The 22,976-nt window shown below is 43.1% G+C and overlaps 1 pseudogene; it reads right to left on the bottom strand.

Moving 5' to 3' along the window:
- The window catches only part of LOC132233365 (translationally-controlled tumor protein-like), a 145,156-nt pseudogene that overhangs the window by 88,204 nt on the left and 33,976 nt on the right, over nucleotides 1–22,976 (bottom strand).

Consider the following 22,976-nt stretch of genomic DNA (forward strand, 5'->3'; position numbering starts at 1 on the left):
AATAGCAGGAACTAAAGAACAGGTTTTTTTTCAAGGTGCTGCTTTTGTTTTCAGTCTTTGGCCCCTCTGACCAAGATTCAAACTGTAAGAATGGCCCAGCTTGGGTCCCATGCCCACCCCATACTGGGTGGCGTGGAACTTCTTGATGTCCACATAGAATGTAGCCAATGAAGCAAAGGGTGTTCCTGCAAAGAAAGATCAAGGAACTGCTGCCAGAGGAGGAAGAATGAATGCTGGAGGCAATACCAATAAATGACCACAACAGTTGCCATCACGATCTCCATTCTTGGGCAGAGAGGCCACTTGGAAACAGATGCAGAAGGACACCTGGAGGTCCTCCCTTAGGAAGTAGCGCTTGACTGCGAGGCTTGCTAGATTGACCTCAGTCTCCAGTTAGAATCCCCGGGTCTGCCTCACCTTCTTCATCTCATCCTCAGGATGCCTTTGATGGCCTCATCCTTTGGGCCTCATTCTACCTTAGGTTTTCCCTGGGAGGCCCAGGAGGAGCCCAGCTGCCTTCCTGCAGCTGCGGGCAGAGTGATGATGAAGATTCAGCTCTTCCTTTTGAAATCTGTCTGCTGGGTCTAGCCCAGGCACCAACACTGCCCCGAACCTCGCCCTTATCGCCAAACAAGCATATTTACACACCAAACTTGTGATCCGAACCCACGCCTCAGTTCACCATTTCACCCACGAGCATATCACAGTGGACTTTAAGTCAGTAAATGAGCTCAGTTGTTGCATATGCTTGCTCTTGGGATTCAGTTGGTTTTACAAGTACATCCTAGATTTCTGCTGGAGACTAAATAACTGTATATCTACTTTAGATAAGGGAAACATCTCTAACAGCCTCCAGTATTCTGGCAGCGCTCCCTGGTTTTTTGGAGATTACTACAGTAGCTCCGACCATGTCTGCAGGCTCCTTGAGTGCTTGGAATAGAACTAACTCGGGTCCAGCGTCACATATTCTCTTACAGCTGCCAGCTGTGCTCACATAGCTCACCTGGCTTGAACACCAGTCTTTTTGCTGGAGGAGGCCAGAGAGCAGTTGACTAGATCTGCCTTCAGCCTGAACAACTGTGTCGTGTCTAAAAGAGCAAGGGCTTTGCAACTGGAAAGACCTGGGTTTAAGCCCTGCCCCTGTCTTACTGTATACTCATTGTGTGCCTTGGCTCAGTTATTTACCTATTTCATGTCATTGTATTGAAGAAATGAAAAGACTTTTCAAAAGGGAAATACTAAGACAGTAGCAACTGTAGGAAGCAGCTACCATCCTAGAACTGGGGATTGAATGGAAGAGTTTGGGATTGTTAAGGTTTAGAGCTCAAGGAGGGGTCCTGCCAAGCTGAAACTCAGATCTCTGAGAAAGGTCGCTGCTCAGCTGTGCTGTTGTCTCAGGAGCTTGAAGGCGGCTCCTGTGGGGTGAGACCCAGACCTCTGAGGAGGGGGCACTGACTGCTGGTGCTGGGGTCCCCAGGAGAGGTAATGGTACTGGTTCTGCGAGTGTTGGAAAAATGCAAACCAGAATCAAATGGTGCTACCAGAACAACCTGCTGCTGCTGGGGTGAAATCCTTGCGAGGATGGTGCCGACAAGAACAGTAAGACAAGGAACAGAAGGCACATGGGAGGAGCACTCCCTTCTTCCTCAGCCTTGAAGTCTCCCTCTAGTGCCAGTTATGTTGTATTAAATGTTAAAGAAGGGGTTGGGTAATGGCCATAGTGATGGGCGATGCTGACTTAGACGTGGCCTGGGGTGCAGGCACAGTAGGCTGCCTCATCCTGACCCAGTTGCTATGCCCTTCTTTAACATTTAATACAACATAGTTGATGTGAATTAAATTATTTTGGTCATTTCTGCCAAAGTCATACTTACTGAAAGTAATTTTAGTACATGGTTATCAAAAATTACACCGGAGGTGGAAACGGCCCCAGTGAGGTCGGGACGGCCCTGGTGAGGTTGGGACAGCCCCGGTGAGGTTGAAACGGCCCCGGTGAGGTTGGGATGGCCCCGGTGAGGTCGGGACGGCCCCGGTGAGGTTGAAACGGCCCCGGTGAGGTCAGGACGGCCCCGGTGAGGTTGGGATGGCCCCGATGAGGTTGAAACGGCCTCGGTGAGGTCAGGACGGCCCCAGTGAGGTTGGGATGGCCCCGATGAGGTTGAAACGGCCCCGGTGAGGTCGAAACTGCCCCGGTGAGGTTGGGACGGCCCTGGTGAGGTTGAAATGGATAATGGGGACCAGTATAGATTGATGAACAGGGGTAGATGCAGAGGCAGAGCAGCATTGAACAGACTGTCAAACTACAGTGGGAAGCCTGGGGAGGGTTTGTAGGGGGGTTAAGAGAACAACCAAAGGACTTATATGCATGCATATAAGAATAACCAATGGACACAAAACACTGGGGGGTAGGGGAGGCCGGGGGAATGTCAAGGGGGGGGGGAAAGGAGACATATGTAATACTCTTTGTAATACTTTAAGAAATAAAAATTATTTGGGGAAAAAAAAAGTTACACCGGGCATTCACTGGCCCCATAAAAGTATTACGTGGGATCCTGGGAAGGAACAAACAAGCAAGATTCTGGATAAGCTCAAATACTAAGAATTATTAATTTGTAAGTATGCATATATGTAAAGTGCAAGTGCTTTTTAATAAAGTAAGAACAATGATGTTTTTGTGTTTCCACGTTTAAATGAGTTCTCCAGTTTGTAGGTTTAAAAAAAAATTTATATAAACATCCAAATGACATTTCCTATATTTCTTCGGATTTCTTTGTGTCATTGTGCTGTAGAATCAGGGCACGGCAGGCCTGATGTCAGAAGCCAGTTCCAACTCTGCTCTCAACACTACCTAGTCCACTGTGTGTGACCCTGGGCTTAACATCTCTGGGTCTGTTTCCTCATCTGTACAATGAAATGAGTAGGTAAGATGATTTTAAGGTCTTTTTCACTTTAATACTATGGTATGAAGTGACAAGTGGTACAATATCATATGATATGACTGATAAAAGGATAAGACAGGGACTGCATTAGCTATGGACAACCATACTGTTCATATTTAAACTCCAGCTCGTATGAGCCTAATAGATTTTTTAAAATGCTCAAGATAAAGCAACTATCAATTCATCTGAAATAAATATGGTATATCTGCTCTGAGTACATCTTGTTTTAATTTCTCCAGAGAACTGACACAAGATCTCTCCAATATTTACTGGTAGCAGAGAAATTTAATCTGGGTGCTGGCAGCCAGAAGCACATGGCTGGTGCCTACAAAATCCATACACATTCTCCGATCACTTTGAGAGCATTACAGTGGGATTTGTTTGATTCTCTATCTTGTCATGGCTGGGTCAGAATGCCTCTTTTAATAATAAACAGTGACTCCCTGTACTCAACACAGTCTCACTTGAAATATGAGTAAGGGGATGGAGCTTGAGAAAGGTAAGGAGGGACAAAAAGAAAAGGGTCTTGGATGAAGGGTGTCCTGTTAGTTTTATGCATGCATTGGGATCTGGTCCAATACTCCTCTTAGGAGCTCAGGCTTGGAAATGCTTCTGGAAAGGGAAGCAGAGACCAGCATGAGAAAAGTGCAGCTCATCATTTCTTGTGTTGAGGTGCTCGTTCACATTGAGTACATGCATCCAGGGAAGCCAGACACATAGAGTAAAAGCAAGAGGCACAGGAATGACTTGACTGAATTTTGGAATTCTGGTCATGAGCCGACATCGTTTGTGTCTGGACCGATTCCCTCACAGAAGACCAGGGCACTGGGTGAGAGGCCCTGTGGGGATTAGACTATGAGGTCCTGGGCGTGGAGTAAGAACTCCACGGTGGCAGGCAGGGCTCATGCTTCATGAGCATATATGCAATGCAGTTGCACAGGGCCCTCAGCTCAGAAAAATCCCATGCTTGAAGTTGAATGTTCTGTGATTGACATTTTGAAATGTTTAATAATTTTATTTTTGAATTTGTGTTTAATAAGTGAAGTCAGATGGGACAGTGGAGCATAAACCAGGGACTTGAGGCCTCAACTCAGAAGCAGTCTCGCTTTTCACCAGCTTCTGCTTCCTGCTTCTCAGCCCCCAGCTCCCCAGTGCTCCCCAGCAACCACTGGTGCCCTGGGCCCCTGGTGGGCCTGGGTATGGAAGGAAGGGCTGGAGCCAGGTATGCTCATGCTGCACATGTGTCTCCTGTTGAGTTGTGAGACTGAGTCTCACTGGTCCCTCAATTATCCTCAAGCAACACCAAATAGCAAATATGAAACACCATGACAAGTCAAGAGAGATAGTCAGAAAAAGATAAGTATCACATGATCTCATTCATATGTGGAATCTAATGAACAAAATAAACTGATGAACAAAATAGAACCAGAGACATAGAAGCATGGAACAGACTGATGAATTTCAGAGGAAAAGTGGGGGTGGGGAGGGAGAAGGGAGTGATTAACCAGGGAACTTATATGCATACTAGAGGCCCGATGCACGAATTCGTGCACTGGTGGGGTCCCTCAGCCTAGCCTGCAGGGATTGGGCCAAAACCTGCTCTCCAACATCCCCCAAGGGATCCCAGATTGTGAGAGGGCAGTTCTCGGGTGATGCACCCTGGAATCGGGCTCCCTCCTCTTTGGTTCCAGGTGTGTTACCTGAGAACCACAGCTACCAAATCACCACAGCTCAGCAGCTCCTGTGTTGAGCATTTGTCCCCTGGTGGTCAGTGTGCGTCATAGCTACCAGTTGGACAGTCGAATGGTCGGACGGTTGCTCAGGCTTTTATATATATATAGATATGCATAACCCATGGACACAGACAATAGAGTGGTGAAGGCCCGGAAGGAGTGAGTACATGTTGGAAGAGGTCAATGGGGGTGGGAGGAGATACACATAACACAAACAAAGGGGACATCCATAATCTTTCAACAATAAAGATAAATTGGGGAAAAAAAAGAAGAAAGAAAGCATTTTCTTCGGCTTTTTCCACATTTGTACTTTGGCGCTGGGTCCCACACATGTAGCCAACACTGGCAAGAGAGATAGCTAATGACTGTGCAAGGTGTGAGCTGGCCTGATGCTTGAACACAGCAGGGAGTTAGGGTGAACAGCAAATCCACGGGTGAAGAGCAAATATAAAGGCCAGAGCTAGGCAATGAGACACAGGTTTGAAGCAGGGGAGAGGAGAGGAAGACAGGGAAGTTGAAGTCAAGATGTATGCATGGCAAGGGTAATCTAAATCCAAATTTAAATAGTGGTTGGCGCTTCAATCTTGTTTATACATGGGTGAGGGTCCTTCTGACTCATATAGCCAAAAATGAGGCTGAGCAGTGTTGACTATGTTCTAAACCATGTTAGTCCTTGAGAGGGGGAAATAAAGGCAGTTACACATTTACCTGACACTGAGTTTGTCTTTTAGCCTTCCTATATGATGGAAAGAATTACCATAATGAAAATTCAGTTATCTGTTACGCATTTAATGTGAATGTAACTATTGAAAAGAATGACTGCCATTTCTTATAACATTCTTTTTTTAAAAAAATATATTATAATCTACAGGGGAGAAATAAAAACTTTTAGTTTCTCTCCTAAGTTTGGCGTCTTCAGATATCTATATGGGGATACTGATACGGGCTATTGCTCCTGCTCAGCAAGGCGGGAACCAGGAAGCAAATTCTCCCCATTTGGGGTGCCATAACCTCCCAGCACGTCTTGCTCGGCGCTTCTGAAGTTGTGCTGATTTGGAAAGAGGCGCAAACAATCCTCAGCCCTCTGCTTATTTTTTAACAAGATGGAATTTAATTAAACACAATTTGTGCTCTTAATTTATTCCTCTGGAGCCTTTATAGGCTCAGAGTTACTACTGCTAACTACAGCTTAGAGAAAGTTTTTAACTATACTTTGAAACAGAAGCTACTTATCAGGTGGTAGGGGAAGCAGGGAGCAAGCTTGGAAGGGAGGAACATCTGGCTTGTCTGACACCTAACATTTTTGTTTACTTAACAAACGCCCCTATAGTGCTTACTGTGGTGTCAGGCACTGTTCCAGGTGCCTTACGAACACTAATTAATTGAGTGCTCATAACAATCAGGGCTGACTTATCCAGGAGGCATGGTGCCTGTGGAAAACAAGTTTTAATTTCTTTAAAGTCAAGAGAAAAAAATTAATATAATAATAACGACTATATAATAAGGAACTCATCCTGGACTGTATTTGTCTTTATACCAGTGTGACAAATTTTTAATATTATTTATGGAAGAAAGGGCCCATAAAGGCAAATGCTTATAGGGCCCACAAAAATCATAATATAGTTCTAATACCAACTACAGTTGGTACAGTTCCAATACCAAAAGTACAGTTGTACTTTTATGTTAATTTTACAGATGAGAGGACCCACACACACTTATACTAGTAGCTGACAGAGCTGATTCTCAAGGAAGGCAATCTGCTTCTGGCTCCACAGAACACTGTGTTGAGCTGTGCTGACATGCTCATCAATGAAGTATTTCACATGAATTTCTAGGTAGCTAACAAATTGGCACTCCAGAAAATCAAAATGCTTTGTTTTAATAATTTTGGAAGAAGGTCTTTCCTACATTTGTTATTTACTTCCTGCCTTATTAGATTAGCCTGAGCATAATCTACTCTTTTTCATGAAGATAACAGTATCCTTATCCATAGACAATCTTACTGAGTATTTTTATATGCCTGGAACCCTTCTAAGATTTACTTTATAAGTGCTAACTCTTTGACTCCTCACAACTCTATGAGGCATATAGATTTATTCCTTTAGATGAGGAAACCCAAGTTAAGTTAAGCCACTTGTCTAAGTTCACCCAACCACTTGAGAGCAATGGAACTCAGCATCCTGGCTCTGAGGGGCCCCTGTCAACCAGGATGGGTGGGAGCTTTGTTGTGCATACAGAGTGATGCTCTCCGGAGCTTTATTCCTACCCTTGCATCTTCAAACCAAGATGTTATTTTAAGTCTGTGTCAACTCTTCAGGGTGTATGTCTTCTCTGTCCTTGACAGGTAGCTGACCGATAGTATTAGCTGTGTTTTGTTTCCAGTTTGTACTCACATTTATCACTTGATAAATTAATGAAGGGCCTATGATGGACCATTTTATTTGCTGCTTCCAAATCACTTTAATAAAGAACCAGAGAGCCCATCATCTTAGTGTTGTGTGTCAGGTAGATCAACGTGTGCCGTGTGGAGGGAGAGGTGCCCTGTAAACAGCCTTGTGATCCCTACTGCCTGGCTTTGTGAGGGTGATTTTGGATGCTTTGAGGACTTTTGTTGGTTAATGTTCATTTATTTCTTATTTTTCAGCTAAGTTTTCAATGGTGAATGCTGAGTAGTGGCGTGGCAGATATTATTACATGTAAGGGGAAAGTACTACTTGGCATGATACCTTAATCAAGCAAGTGGTTTGACAGAATTCATTTGCCAGGAAACTGCACTATCTTTGTGGTGTTTATTGAATGGTGTTACAAATGATTTAATTGGAAAGTAAGACTCCATTGGGCTATTCTGACTCCTTTATGGCTCAATCTTGAATGCTAGGCCTAAAATTGGGAGGGACTCCATATATCTCCTTACCTATATATCTGTATGTATGTATATTTCTACATTTATATGTGTATTTCAACATAAAATATGTTTTATATATTATGTATATATTTTTATATATTATGTTATGTATATTTCTTATGTTGGAATGAACAGATGTTTTTTACTTGTCTTGACCCCTGCTCATATCCAAACATCACATTAGGCATATCCTAAATTTGGCCTTCGTGACTATTTTAGACTTTATAATCTAACTAGAGGCCCAGTGCACAGATTCGTGCACATTGAAAGTAAATTAATTAGAAGGTAGCCGGCAGGGTGGGACTGGGCGAGACAGGCTGGACACACCATGGAGCTAACCTCCCCTGGTCCCTCCCCACCAGCTGCACCTGGGGCAGCGCTGGGGCTTGAAGGGCGTCTGCAGAGTGAGCAGGGTCCCTCCGGTAGGTGGGGCCCCTCAGCCTGGCCTGCAGAGATTGGGCCAAAACTGGCTCTCCAACATCCCCCAAGGGGTCCCAGAGTACGAGAGGGCACTCTGCAAAGTTGCTATCACTTGGCAGCTCCTGCGTTGAGCATCTGCCCCCTGGTGGTCAGTGTGTGTCACAGCTACTGGCCAATGGGCCAGTTGCTTAGCCTTTTATATATATAGATTGGTTACAACTCTAGGATTTGAAGGCTGCTCTCTGACACCAATTGATTCTTTTCTGTTAACTGCATTAATTCTTGGCCTTCACAGCCTTCTCAGGAAACACTGCTACCATGCCCAAGATCTTCTTCTCTGTGCCTGGCCCCAGAAAGCTGTGCTGATTGGGAATCTGGTTACAAGTTTGTAGAGGCTTGACAGTGTCTGGGTCCTACTGCTTAGTCATCATGGGTATACCTGAAGCCCCTTGTAGGTTCTGAAATACTGACTGATATTTTGGATAGGAAAAAAACAGGCAAGGGGTGAGTCAATTTCTTCAAACATTTTCAATTGTTTAAAAAACAACAAGCAAAGTACTCTAGACTGCTACTTAAGTCAGAGTTTAAACACTGGTGATGCTCAGGTTGGATCTGAGCCATAGACATGTTTGGCTTTTAAATTAATTGCTTTCATTTTTAAAATCTAGAAATTTCACTACATAATCTCCAGACTTTTAACTGCTTTTGCAATTGGGTGATCTGAAAGCACAGGACCTATATTCCTGCACAATTGGCCAGAATGAGATAGTACCTGGCCATTTAGACAGGACATGCACTTAAAAAAATTATATATATATATATAAATTTCATAGAAGGGAGAGGGAGAGAGAGATAGAAACATCAATAATGAAAGAGAATCATTGATTAGATTGGCTGCCTCCTGTACGCCCCACACTGAGGCTCAAGCCTGCAACTCGGGCATATGCCCTGAGCAGGAATTAAACTATGACCTTTGGTTCATAGGTCGACGCTCAACCACTGAGCCATGTCGGCTGGGCATGCACTTTTTTTTTTGTCATAATCCATCTGCAGTACAATTTGCTTATTTACATGACCTGCCTGTGCCCTGGAGCATTTGATTTTATATCCCCTACTATGAATCAATGAAGGATGCAAGCTCAAAAGCTCAAGACCACAGTGCCTATGCTTAATTTCCTGTTTAGTTTATATAATCTTAAAAATTAATATTAAAAAGCAATACTCACACATAAAAAAAATTAAAACAATGTAGAAAAGTGTATAGTAAAAAGTATAAGTCCACTGACCCCACTTATCTAAAAATTCCCTTTCCTTGGTCCAAGAAATAATACTGGTAATAGTATCTTTTATATTCATTTATGTATTTTCCATGAATAGGGTGTGTTTTTTTTTAAATCCAACTGGGGCTATCTACTTTTTGTAAGGCTGTGAGTGTATGTAAATACAGCCTTACAAAAGGGTCCCACACATGAACGAGAGCAATGTGGTACATTAAAGTAATTATCTGTATAATTAACAAAAACTCTTGGCAATTTCCAAATATTAGAAAAAAAATGTTTTTTAATTACCTGGCTAATTACTTTCATTAGTCATTCTCTTGGCTCCTTTCTTCATGGAAGGAATCCATCCATTCAGTAGACATTCATTGAATTCCTTTTATGTTCAAGGTGCTCTATGAGGTAAAGTGGAAAATACAGAGATGAATTGAAAACAAAATCAACAACATTAATATAAGAAAAAAGTGAGTATTTTCTCCTAAAAGAATGAGGTGAAGGCATTGAATTTTGAATTGAACATGCCCCATTGTCAGTGGATCAAGTCTAAGCTTTGAAGGACACTTAGAAGTCCTAGATATAATCCAAACCTGAAAAGGTGAAGCAAAGGAAGAGGTTCAGCGGGGAGGGCGTGGATGATGCATAGTTGGTAGGAGGTTGACTGGCCATGTGAGGTGAGGATGAAGGAGAGCTCACTGAAAAAGCATCATTTCTCCTGGTACAGACCTGCAGGCATTTGGTCTGTGTTCAAAAAAATATGACTGCAGTTTCTTTTCTTTCCTAAAGTAAATTTCAATGACAATTTTGATAAAATGAAACTGGGAAGAGAGAGCTTTAAACGTAGACATAAAAGATGCAATTAAGAGCCTGGCCAGATGTACTCGTGAGAGATTTAAGGAGAAATTTTGTCTTATATCTCGGTTACCTGGGAATAAAAATTTGTTGTTGTTGTTGTTGAATACTCTCTTTGAATTGGAGAATGGTAAAAATTGACAATCTTTACAAAAATAAACAACCAAAACCAAACCAAAACCCTGTATGGTTATCTTAAATGCTTTCTCCCCCCTCTAATTTTTTTAGACAGTTGGGACTCTTGGAAATAATAGAAAATACCCATCTGTTATAGATGTGCAGTCACTTCTAGATAAGAAATTAGGGGAACCTACAGCACACCCAGAGTTCCAAATATGTCACCATTTACAAATCCTTCACTTTGCTCTCCAGCAACCTGATGCTTTTATATGCCCAACATGGATGAGTAGCTGAGTTATGCAAATCTAGTTTTGACACGCATAATAGCTGCATGAATGGTACAGGGAAACCTCTGAACTATTTTTGCAATTTCTTGTGAGTCTTAAACTACTTCAAAATATAAAGTCATTTAAAAAATGGTCATGAAGCCAATTTTCATTTTGCTTTGAAATTCATCTTTCTCTTGAATGCCTCAGTTAGAAGCTCTAATTAAAAAATTTCTCATTTAAATGATTTTATGGATACTACTAATTGAAATAGTGATGAAATTGTTCAAATTATTTAAGCAAAAATATTCCTTATGAGAAGAGTTTTTATTCTCTCTTGAGTTACTGAGGCTAATGACAAACTTCACAGGATAATTGGTCAATCTCAGTTTCTCCTTGCTGTCCTTTAGAACTTTAAATATGAATAAGTGTCTTTTATAATAATCCCATAAACGGACTTTTTTTGGTTCTTTCATCTACATAGTATATGAATAGACCTGACTGAAATATTAGTAGGACCATAACCAATACTATTTATTGGTATTACTTTGTCAATAGGTTTTTTCTCTACACAACACATTATATCTGTCTATGAATGTGTTATGTTCTATAATAAATTATATAAAATCAAATAATGACCAATTTTTAAAAATTTGTATTTTAAAAATGCTATAAATTCACTTAGAAATAACATTACCGTCCACTTAAAAAAATAGTGCTATGGTCTCCAAAATAGGGCTCACATGTCCCAGGGGATGTTCAGGTACATTCATATTAATGGTCCAAATTTGAAAAGTTAAGATGTGACCCAAAGCAATGGTAGTATGAATATACCTCTGCCAATGGGCTTCAGATTTCATTTAGCCAACATTTCTCCACAAGAGTCTTTATAATAAGCTAGAGGCGTGGTGCACAAAAATTTGTGCACTCGGGAGGATCCCTCAGCCCGGCCTATGCCCTCTTGCAGTCTGGGACCCCTCGGAGGATGTCCACCTGCTGGCTTAGGCCCACTCCCTGGGGGGATCGGGCCCAAGCTGGCAGTCAGACATCCCTCTGGCAGCCTGGCAGCCCTCGGGGGATGTCCACTTACCAGCAGGGAGCAGACCTAAGCTGCAGTCAAACATCCTTAGTGCTCCTGAGGAGGCAGGAGAGGCTCCCGCTACCAATGCTGTGCTGGCAGCCATCAGCCTGGCTTGTGGCTGAGCAGAGCTCCCCCTGTGGGAGTGCACTAACCACCAGGGGACAGCTCCCGCATTGAGCATCTGCCCCCTGGAGGTCAGTGTGTGTCATAGTGACCAGTCATTCCCAGTTGTTCTGCTGTTAGGGTCAATTTGCATATTACCCTTTTATTATATAGGATAGAGGCCTGGTGCTCGGGTGGGGGCCAGTTTGTGTGCCCTGAAGGGTGTCCTGGATCAGGGTGGGGGCCCCGCTGGGGTGCCTGGCCAGCCTGGGTGAGGGGCTGATGGCTGTTTGCAGGCTGGTCACACCCCCTTCAGGGTGGGGGTCCTCACTGGGGTGCCTGGCCAGCCTGGGTGAGGGGCTGATAGCTGTTTTCAGGCTGGCCACACCCCCTTTAGGGTGGGGGGAATCCCCACTGAGGTACCTGGCCAGTCTGGGTGAGGGGCTGAGGGCTGTTTTCAGGCTGGCTAAGCCCCCCAGCAATGGAAGTTCCCAACCTCTCCTTTTTTTCTTTTTTATTGTGGGATTTATTTACCTTCTATAATTGAAACTTTGTAGCCTTGATTGGAGCTCAGAGCCGGCCTGGGTGGGGCAGGAAGCTTGGCTTCCTCCATCACCAAGAGAAACCCAAGCCTCCTGCTCGCTCCAGCTCCGTGGCCACGGCCGGCTGAAAGCAGGTATCTGGGGTTTATTTACTTTCTATACTTGAAACTTTGTTGCCTTGAGTGGAGCTGAGAGCTGGCCAGGGCGGGCGGGAGGGAAGCTTGGCTTCTTCCATCACCAGGGGCAACCCAAGCCTCCTGCTCGCTCCAGCTCTGTGGCCACAGCCAGCTGAAAGCAGGTATCTGGGGTTTATTTACCTTCTATAATTGAAACTTTGTTGCCTTCAGTGGAGTTCAGAGCCCGCCGCAGCAGGCGGGAAGCTTGGCTTCCTCTATCACTGGGGCAACCAAGCCTCCTGCTCGCTCCAGCTCCGTGGCTGCTGGCCGCCATCTTGGTTGGGTTAATTTGCATATCGTCGCTCTGATTGGCTGGTGGGCGTGGCTTAAGACACAGCGAAGGCATGGTCAATTTGCATGTTTATCTTTTATTAGTGTAGATTAAGAAAACTTTTATTTTATTCATATTTCTAATACGTAGTGGCCATTATTTTGGGGGCATATATCTGTAACTTATACATTTCTATAACATTCTAGAAAGTTTTATGGCGTTGTTAGTGAGTCATCGGAGTAATTTTTCAGCCTTTTCATTCAAGAAAACATATTTCTGGTTAGAAGCTATCTAGATGCTATCTACCCCAATTGACTGCCTACCACTTGAATCTGTTTTTTAAAAATTTCACCAAGCATTCTTCTAGCTTAGTGTTACATGCTATGATCTGTAGAGCCTCAGGCTCTCAGAGGCAGTGCTTCAAGGGCTCTGTGAGAAGTAGCGGGGAACTGGGAAAAGTGATTGCTGATCTGGCATGGATCCAGTTCTCACTCATTCATTGAACAAGAGCAGCTGAGATAGCATTTGATCCACTTAATTAGGTCTGTGTCAGATTTAATTTTTAGAAAGTGTTCCATTGCTCAAGGAAGTGACCCTGAGCTGAGTCTCAAGAATGAGTACGTTAGCAATGCAAAAATATGGTAATGGACACACCATTTAAGAGGCAAAATGTGTCTCCTTGAATAAAGTATAGAGGAGTGAGAGAAAATGGCAGAGTAGAAAAATTCTCATAAAAGTAGTAAAACTGGCAAACATCATTAGAGTCAACTATTTCAGAACTCTAGATATTAGCCAAATGCTTGCAGCAATCTGGGGAGTGTTAATTAAAAAACCACAACACAACAACAACAGCTAAATCTCAGTAAAAAGGAGTGAGATTTGTGGCATTTTAACTTGCCCTATTCTCATCTCCTCTCTCTAGCTCCATGGTAACCTTGAAAACCGTCACAGCTTGTAATCATGTTGAAAATGGGAAATACGGCAGCCACTGGCAGTCGCAGAATGGAGCTGACCTCCTTCAATGCCTCATTCCCAGAGAATTGCCACACTTTGACTTGTCTGGTGGTTCCCTCTAAGACCATACTTGCAAGGCTATCTTTATTTGCTACTAGAGGCCTGGTGCACAGATTCGCGCAATAGTATGGTCCCTCGGCCTGGCCTGCGGGGATTGGGCCAAAACCGGCTCTCCAACATCCCCCGATGGGTCCCGGATTGCAAGAGGGTGCAGGCAAGGCTGAAGAACCCCATCAGTGCACGATTGGGGCTGGGAAGGGCTCCAGGGCATGTCTGGCCCATCTCACCCAGTCTTGATCAGCCAGACCCCATCAGCAAGCTAACCTACCAGTTGGAGCGTTTGCCCCCTAGTGGTCAGTGCATGTCATAGCAACTGGTAGAACGGTAAAATGAATGGTCAGACACTTAGCATATTAGGCTTTTATTATATAGAATGATTCAGAGTGGAGGTAATCTAGTGGGGAAAGCCTTTTTCTCAAGGGTGTTTGTCAAAACAATTAGTGTCAATTGTTTAACTTTGTGGCTGCTAGGGTTGATTGAGAAAGTTGAGATAAACAATAGGCTAGCGTCTAGCCAGTGGTCGGCAAACTGCGGCTCAGCAAACCGCAATTTGCGAGCCACATGCAGCTCTTTGGCCCCTTAAGCTCTTTTGTGGCTCTTCCACAAAATACTGGTTCTTCCACAAAATACCAACTTCTGCGCATGGGCCACAAAGTTTCAATCGCACTGTACGTGTGCGCCCGCATGTGGTATTTTGTGGGAGAGCTGCACTCAAGGGGCCAAAGAGCTGCATGTGGCTTGCGAGCTGCTGTTTGCCGACCACAGGGCTAGCCAAAGGCTGAAAAGAAAAAGATGGAGAATAAGATGTCCAAAAGGGCTTTGAAAAGCTCTGACATATTCCTAGGAATCTAGGTGATCAAATGCATACATAGGGTTATATATGCCCACGATTTTTTGCACACACAGTAAGCAAAGACCTGAAAATACCCTAAGCTCTCACACCTGGATGACCTTGAGGATCTGTGCAAGTAGAAAGTGAAGGTTAAGGCAGAGTTTTAAAGTTTCTGATGGAGTGTTGAAAGCATGACTCAACACACACACACAGAGCCCTTTGGCAAAGACTGGAAGACTTACAGGTTCCAGGCATTTAAGGAGATCTTTGCCCAATTGTTACCTGACCACTAAGCAACTGAGCAGAGACTTCAGTAGACACACATGACAAAGAACACACAATTTATCATTCAAAAAAGTTGCTAAAACAAACAAATAATAACAAACAGGAACATCAACAAACCCTGGGAAGGGGAAAACCTGATTTTCATAGTTGTCAAAATTTGATATTTAAATGTTTGCAACAAAAAATTACAAGATGTGCAAAGAAACGAGAAAGTATGGTGCATAAACATAGTGGGGAGGGGCAATTAATTGGAACTGTCCTTGGGGAGGCCCAGATGTTGAAATCACTAGACAAAGACTTCAAATCAGCTATTGACTGATTAGTCATTAGGGAAAATGCAAATCAAAACCATTTCCTACCCATTAGGATGGCCATAATAAAAAAGACAGGAAATAGTAAATGTTGGAGAGAATGTGGAGAAATTGGAACCCTTAAGCGTTGTTGGTGGTAATGTAAAATAGTACAGATGCTTTCAAAAACAGTAAGAAGTTCCTCAAATGTTTAACATAGTATTACTACATGACCTCAAAATTTCATTTCTAGGTATATACCCAGAGAATTAAAATCATGTTAAAGCAAAAAAAATCTGATGGGAATGTTTGTAGCATTATTATAAACTAGGGGCCCGGTGCACAAAATTCGTGCACTGGGTGTGTGTGTGGGGGAGTGTCCCTCAGCCCAGTCTGCCCCCTCTCACATACTGGGAGCCCTCAGGCGGTGACCCCCATCACCCTCCAATCGCAGGATCGGCCCCTTGCCCAGGCCTGACGTCTCTGGCTGAGGCGTCCGGCCCGGGCAGCGTGCAGTGGCCCCACGATCGTGGGCTTTGCTTTAGGCCCAGGCAAGGGACCCCTAGCTCCCGGGACTGCCAGCTTCGACCGTGCCCAGCTCCCATCGCTGGCTCCACCCCTACTTCCTGCTATCACTGGCCAGGACGGAAAAGGCGCCTGATTCTCCGATCATGGCTGGGGGGGCAGGGCAAAGGCGGCCCCAGGGCCGCCTTTACCCTGTCCCCCAGCTCTTAGCTGCCCCCTGGGTTTCCGATCACTGTCAGTGGGAGGGGGCTTCTTCCTGCTTTCCCTTTCGCCTCCCTGCATTGTCCCTACATATGCAAATTAACCGCCATCTTGTTGGCAGTTAACTGCCAATCTTAGTTGGCAGTTAATTTGCATATAGCCCTGATTAGCCAATGAAAAGGGTAGCTCGTACGCCAATTACCACTTTTCTCTTTTATTAGTGTTGATAGTAGATAAAAAGTTGAAAGAACCTAAATGTCCATCAACTGAGGAATTAATAAACAAAGTGTAGTATCAACACTAATAAAAGAGAAAAATGGTAACTGGTGTACGAGCTACCCTTTTCATTGGCTAATCAGGGCTATATGCAAATTAACTGCCAACTAAGATTGGCAGTTAACTGCCAACAAGATGGCGGTTAATTTGCATATGTAGGCACAATGCAGGGAGGCGAAAGGGAAAGCAGGAAGAAGCCCCCTGCCACTGACAGTGATCGGAAACCCAGGGGGCAGCTAAGAGCTGGGGGGGCAGGGCAAAGGCGGCCCTGGGGCTGCCTTTGCCCTGCCCCCCAGCCATGATCGGAGAATCAGGCGCCTTTTCCGCCCTGGCCAGTGATAGCAGGAAGTAGGGGTGGAGCCAGCGATGGGAGCTGGGCACGGTCAAAGCTGGCAGTCCCGGGAGCTAGGGGTCCCTTGCCTGGGCCTAAAGCGAAGCCCACGATTGCGGGGCCGCTGCCGCTGCGGGTCCCCGCTGCCCGGGCCGGACGTCTAGGCCAGAGGCTTCCTGCAGGGGCAGGGGCGGAGCCCGCCGATCGCGGCACCCCCCGCTGCCACTGCGGGTCCCCGCTGCCCGGGCCGGACGTCTAGGCCAGAGGCTTCCTGCAGGGGCAGGGGCAGAGCCCGCCGATCGCGGCACCCCCCGCTGCCACTGCGGGTCCCCGCTGCCCGGGCCGGATGCCTAGGCCAGAGGCGTCAGGCCTGGGCAAGGGGCCGATCCTGCGATTGGAGGGTGATGGGGGTCAACGCCTGAGGGCTCCCAGTATGTGAGAGGGGGAAGGCTGGGCTGTGGGACACTCCCCCCCCCCCCGCCACCCAGTGCACGAATTTCGTGCACCGGGCCCCTAGTAGTCATATAATGAAGTATTGTTTAATCATAACGAGGACTGATGTACCAATTCATGATACAACATCGATGAGCTTTATGAAGGTTAATTTTATGTGTCAACTTGACTGGATCATGGGCTTCCTAGATCTTTGGCTAACTATTTATTTCTGGATGCATCTGTGAAAGTGTTCCCAGGTGAGAATGGCATTTGAATTGGTAGACTGAGTAAAGCAGTGTCCTTCTCAATATGCGTGGGCATCATCTAATCCATGGAGGGCCTGCAAAGAACAAGAAGGTGAGGGAGGGGACAATTTGCTTTCTTGCCTGACTGCATGAGCTAAAACAACAATCTTCTCCTGCCCTTGGACTGAGAACTGCACCATTAATTCCCCTGGTTCTCAGGCCTTTGTGCTTAGATTGAACTACACCACTGGTGTTCTTGGGTCTTCAGCTGGCAGATGGCAGATCACAGGACTTCATTTATATTAAATGTCTGAAATAGGCTACACATAGAGAAAGAAAGTAGATCAGTGGTTATCAAGGATGGGGAAAGGGAGCCACAGGGAATAGAGTGGATATGGAATTTCTTTTTGGGGTGATGAAATGTTCTGGAATTAGAAAGTGGTGACAATGATCCAATATTATGACTCTACTAACAATCACTAAACTGTACACTTTAAAAGGGTAAGTTTTATGGCTTGTGAATTATGTCTCAATAAAAAATAAAATAAGTTATATACTATGTATTCTACACTGAGATTATGTTAATATGATAAATTTTGCTTTTTAAATATGACCTTATGAAAAGAAAGAGTAGTGAAGGGAGGAGAAGAAAAATAAATATTAAATGAAGATTTCCTATGTATCAGGCATTGTACTGGGTGCTGAAGACACAGAGGAAATAACTTACAGTCCATGCCCTTAAGCTGGCTCAGTGTAGAAAGTTTTTATGAGAGAGGCAGAGGGAGATTTCTAAAAAGGGTGGCTCATGATACAAATCAAGAAATACTATTAATGAAGCCACTGCTAAGAGAATGAAAGACAAGGCACAACCTGGAAGAAATGCTACAAATTATATGTCTGATAAAGAATTTGTATGCAGAATATATACAGAACTCTCAAACTCCAAAAAACAACAACACACAACCACACAAATAAATCAATTTAAAAATGGGCAAAGATTTGAACATATATTCCACCAAAGAAGATATACAGTTATAAATAAACCATGAAAAGATGTGCAACATCATTAGCCATTAGGGAAATGCAAATTAAAACCATAATGTGATACCACTACAAACCTGTTAGAAATGCCCACTGTCCGAAGATATCCACATCCTAATCCACAGAACCTGAGGCTGTTACCTTATATGGCAAAAAAAAAAAAAATGTGTGTGGGAGTGGGGGAGGGTGGTGGTGGTTATCTTTGAAGAGGTGATGAGCGAAGGATCTTGAGATAAAATTATCCAGTTGGACCCTACATGCTACCATCACAAGTGTTTTTATGAGAGAGGCAGAGGGAGATTTTGCAGACAGAAGAGGAGGCCGTGTAACCACAGAAGCAGAGATTGGAATGATGAAGCCACAAATCAAGGAATGCCGGCAACTACCAGAAGCTGGAAGAGGCAAGGAAGAGGTCCTTAGCACCTCCATAAGGAGGGTGGCCTCACTTAACACCTTGAGTTCAGCCCAGTGATACCGATTTTGGACTTCTGGCCTCTAGAACTGTGAAATAATAATTTCGGTTGTTTTAAGTCACAAGTTCATGGTAATTTGTTTCAGCAGCCATAGGAACAGATACATTGATCATACCAAATGTGAAGGAATTGAAGCTCATATACTCTGAAGGTAGGAATGTAAAATGGTATAATCACCTTGGAAAATAGTGGCAGTTTCTTAAAATCTTAAAATATATACCATCACATAATCCAGCCATCCCACTCCTAGGTATTTACTCAAAAGAAATGAAAGCAAAATCTATAAAAAAGGGTGGTATATGAATAGTCACACCATATAGTTCCAAACTGGAAACAACCCCAATGTTTATCAACAGGTGACTACATAAACAAATTGTGGTACATCCATACAATGGAATAATACTCAGAATAAAAAGAGATGAATTATTGATATATATTACAATGTGAATGAACCTCAAAGTAATTATGCTGAATGAAGAGGCCAGATTAAAAAGTATAGACTGTAGAATTCCACTTGCATAGAATTCTAGAAAAGGAAAACTAATCTACAGTGACAGAAAGCAGATCAGTGGTTGCCTATGGAGAAAGGTGGGGCTAGGGGATGGGGTGATATATTTATGATCTTGATTATAGTGACAGTTTCACAGGTAGATATGTCAGACTAAATTTATCAAATTTTATAGTTCTAATATGTGAGGTTCATTGTATGTCAAATATGCATCAATGCAACTGGCAAAAGTAAGTCCAAACTGAAAGTCATATACAGAAATCTGTGGTTGCACAAACAGTGGACGTCCGCCTGGAGGTGATGGGCCAGAGGTCTGAGATTTGCTGCTTTATTCAACCCAGTTGTTTGGACACTCGCTTATTGGGAATGGAATGTGACTTGAACCAGGCTCAGAAGCCAGGGCTTAGAAAACAGAATCATGCTGAGTCCTGGTATGATAGCTTTAGACATCCTAGGATACTCCTGCACCACATAACCACTGGTCCTAGAAAGCAGGCTGCAGGCACCCACTGGTATTTGCAGAGTAGTGATTTAGAGAGGCAACCAATGCAGGTAAGTTGATGCCAAAACTAGAGTGATGTGGCACAAAACTAGGGCCCGAGCAGATGGCTCTGGGGCCACAGAACACAGCAGTAGAGAAGGGTCTAATTTATTTGACAAACCTTATTTTGGTGAGTGTAATCTTCCTTACTTCAGAGGCAAGGAAAATATCTATAGGTAATCAAGGCACTTTCTGGCATTTCCTGAATGGATTCAAATACCCACAAATCATATTGATGTGTTCCAAAAGCATCTACTTAAAGGAGCAAAGAAAGAGTCTATGGGATAATTTTGTGGATTAAATGCCAGAGGCATGTTCTTGAGACACACATTCCATTTCGTATATGCTTGACTTCTCTTCATTATTACAAACCATAGATCCTACTTGAAGTGATTTGCCTAGAGCTCAGATGAAACCACGCAGGCCAGCAATGTTCTCTCGCACTATGGGATCTGATACAATTTGGCGGTGGAGGCACATGCTATTTAGCTTTACAAGGTATCCTTTTGATCTATAAAACTGATTAGCCTCTTCAGCTCCAGGCTATTGTGCACTTACATTTTTTCTTGACAAAAAATAAATTAGTACTTTTGCTAAAATGCATGACAAATGCTGTGATTGTATGGACTACAATAAATCAAGCAAGGTACTGGAAAATAAATCACATTAAATATAATTTAGTCTGTCATTTAAATGGCAAACATCAGTGATCTCCTTATAGGTATATTTTGAAAGTTAAGCATAGTAGCTATTGTAAATCTACTGGTCAATTTTAATTTCTCCTGAATGGCCAATAGATCTAACTGGTAACCATAAATCGCCTTCTATTATATTAAGGATTCTGGCTGTGATGAACGTGGCAACTGCCCTCTGGGTCAGTAAATGTACTCAGGTATTGCCAGCTCCTGTCAGATGTTCTCCTAGTTGAATGTGTTTCATTCTGCTTTTACTGAAGAGAGAGTAAATTCATTGAATCAGACAGATTTCTTGTTTCCATCTTTTCCACTTAACCATTAAAATCAGTACTGGTAATTTTCAATAAAAATTATCACTGTTCTTATTTTTCCACTCTTAACATGTTTCAGTAAGTTAAAGTTCTAATACTTGAATGATATCCTCAAACAGAAAGTAAAAAATGGGATTTAAATTCAATTTAATCTTGAGATATCCAGAAAAGCATAAGTCAAGAGCAATGTATTGACACAGGGTTGCTGTTGAAAGAGGGATCCTGGTAATTCCCTCTGCTACCTTCTAATTTGCACATCTTACACCGCCAAGAAAAACAGCGGGTGCAGAATTGAATAGAATATTGCCTTTATTTTTTGGGCATGTGTGCCTAATTGAATTTTCAATACTTCCTGAGGCAGTTCTTTGTTACATTTAAAGATTTCTCTCCTTTAACCAAGCTATTAATGAGTGATCTTAGAAAATGCCTCATTGTCCTTCCTTACCTTTCTTGCTCTAGGCCTCAGGGCCCCACATTGTTGGAGTCACGGGGATGCAGAGAGCTGCCAGCCTTCTTTGGCAGACGGCAGCCTGAACACACCTCCCAAAAACCTATTCTTTATTTTTTCTCTTTCTTTTTCAAAAACTCCAATCAAAGAAACTGAAATTCACAACGCAGAGTACTAACCACTATACGATCACGGCAGAAACTGAAATTCAAAGCAAAATCAAGGACACCTTGATTGAAACAAGATTGAGATAATAGCCTCCAATCTAGAGCTGCCTTTTTTTTGTTTGTTTGTTTTTTGTTAGCAGAATCTCTTTTAGCATCTGATATATCAGATCACTCAGTCATTGCAGGATTGTATTGGAGCAGAATATCCTGTCCTACTGGATGTAAAAAAAACAAAGAAAGAAAAAAAGGTGGAGAAATCGATTGGACAGTCTTAGGAAACCAAAAATACATCCTGAACCAGGCGACCACTATTTCAAAGGGTCATGTCTATTCTTTCTTAGTTATTTAATGGCCAGGCTTTGGTGTTAGGCTCTGGAAGCCCCACCTGAATGCGCAGGGTTTCCCCAGCTGGGAGCTGTCTCCTTTGGTGGACTTGGGCTCTGGGCCCTCTCACTGCCACTACAGATGCTGGTCTCCAATGGTCCCTTGTGAGACCCTGACACTGCTGTCTGCTGCCAACCTACAACAAGGATGTCAGAAACCAGTCATGAAAACATCTAACCTGTGGTGAATCGAATTGTCATTAATTGACCTCCCACTGTGGTGACCATTTTCTGACTGGAAGTCAAGTGGTACCAGACCTGCTCTCTTCATCTCCAAGCTCTAAGAGTTACATTAAATGTCCTGCATTTATCCTCTAGAATCCAAAGGAAGTCTGGATTCTAGATAGTGACCCCAAATCACTATCAGGAACAAAGCACTAGTATTTAGAACACAGAACGAATTCTCAAACACAAAAGTGAAAAAGCAAATGGACCATTTAGAACATCAGCAAAGACATGAAAAGAATTTCCATCAAATGACATACAAGTGGCAAGAAAGCATATGAAAAGATTTACAACATCAGTAGCCATTAGAGAAATACAAGTTAAACTACAAAGAGCTAATACTACATACCTACTAGAATGGCTAACATGAAAAATAGTGACAGCACCAAATGCTGGTGAGGATGAGGAAAAATATCACTCATATACTATTGATGGGAATGTAAGTACAGCTACTCTGAAAAACAATTAGACACTTTCTTACAAAAACTAAATGTGCAGCAATCATACAACTAAATAATCAAACTTCTGGATATTTATCCCAAAGAAATGAAAAAAAGTTCACCAAAAAATGTTTATAGCAACTTTATACATAATAACCCCAAACTGGATACAACCCAAATGTCCTTCAACAGGTGACTAGTTAAACAAACTGTGATAATCCATACCATGGAATACTACTCAGCAATAAAAAAAGAAACCATTGGTACACACAAGAACTTGGATGAATCTCCAGAGAATTACGCTCAGTGAAAAAAGCCAATTCCAAGTTGTTGCATATTATATGATTCCATTGAAATGACATACTGATAGAAGTGGATTACAGATTAGTGGTTGCCAGAGATTTAGGAGGCAGAGGTATCAGGAGGAAAACGGGTATATCTATAAAAGGGAACTTGAGGAATTCTTGTGTTTACAGAAATGATGCAAATGTTTTGTATCTTGACTGTATCAATATCAATGTCCTGGTTGTGATACTGTCCTATATATAGTTCTGTACGATATTACCATT

Source organism: Myotis daubentonii, chromosome 4 (assembly GCF_963259705.1).
Source record: "Myotis daubentonii chromosome 4, mMyoDau2.1, whole genome shotgun sequence".
In the NCBI taxonomy this organism is placed as follows: Eukaryota; Metazoa; Chordata; class Mammalia; order Chiroptera; family Vespertilionidae; genus Myotis; species Myotis daubentonii.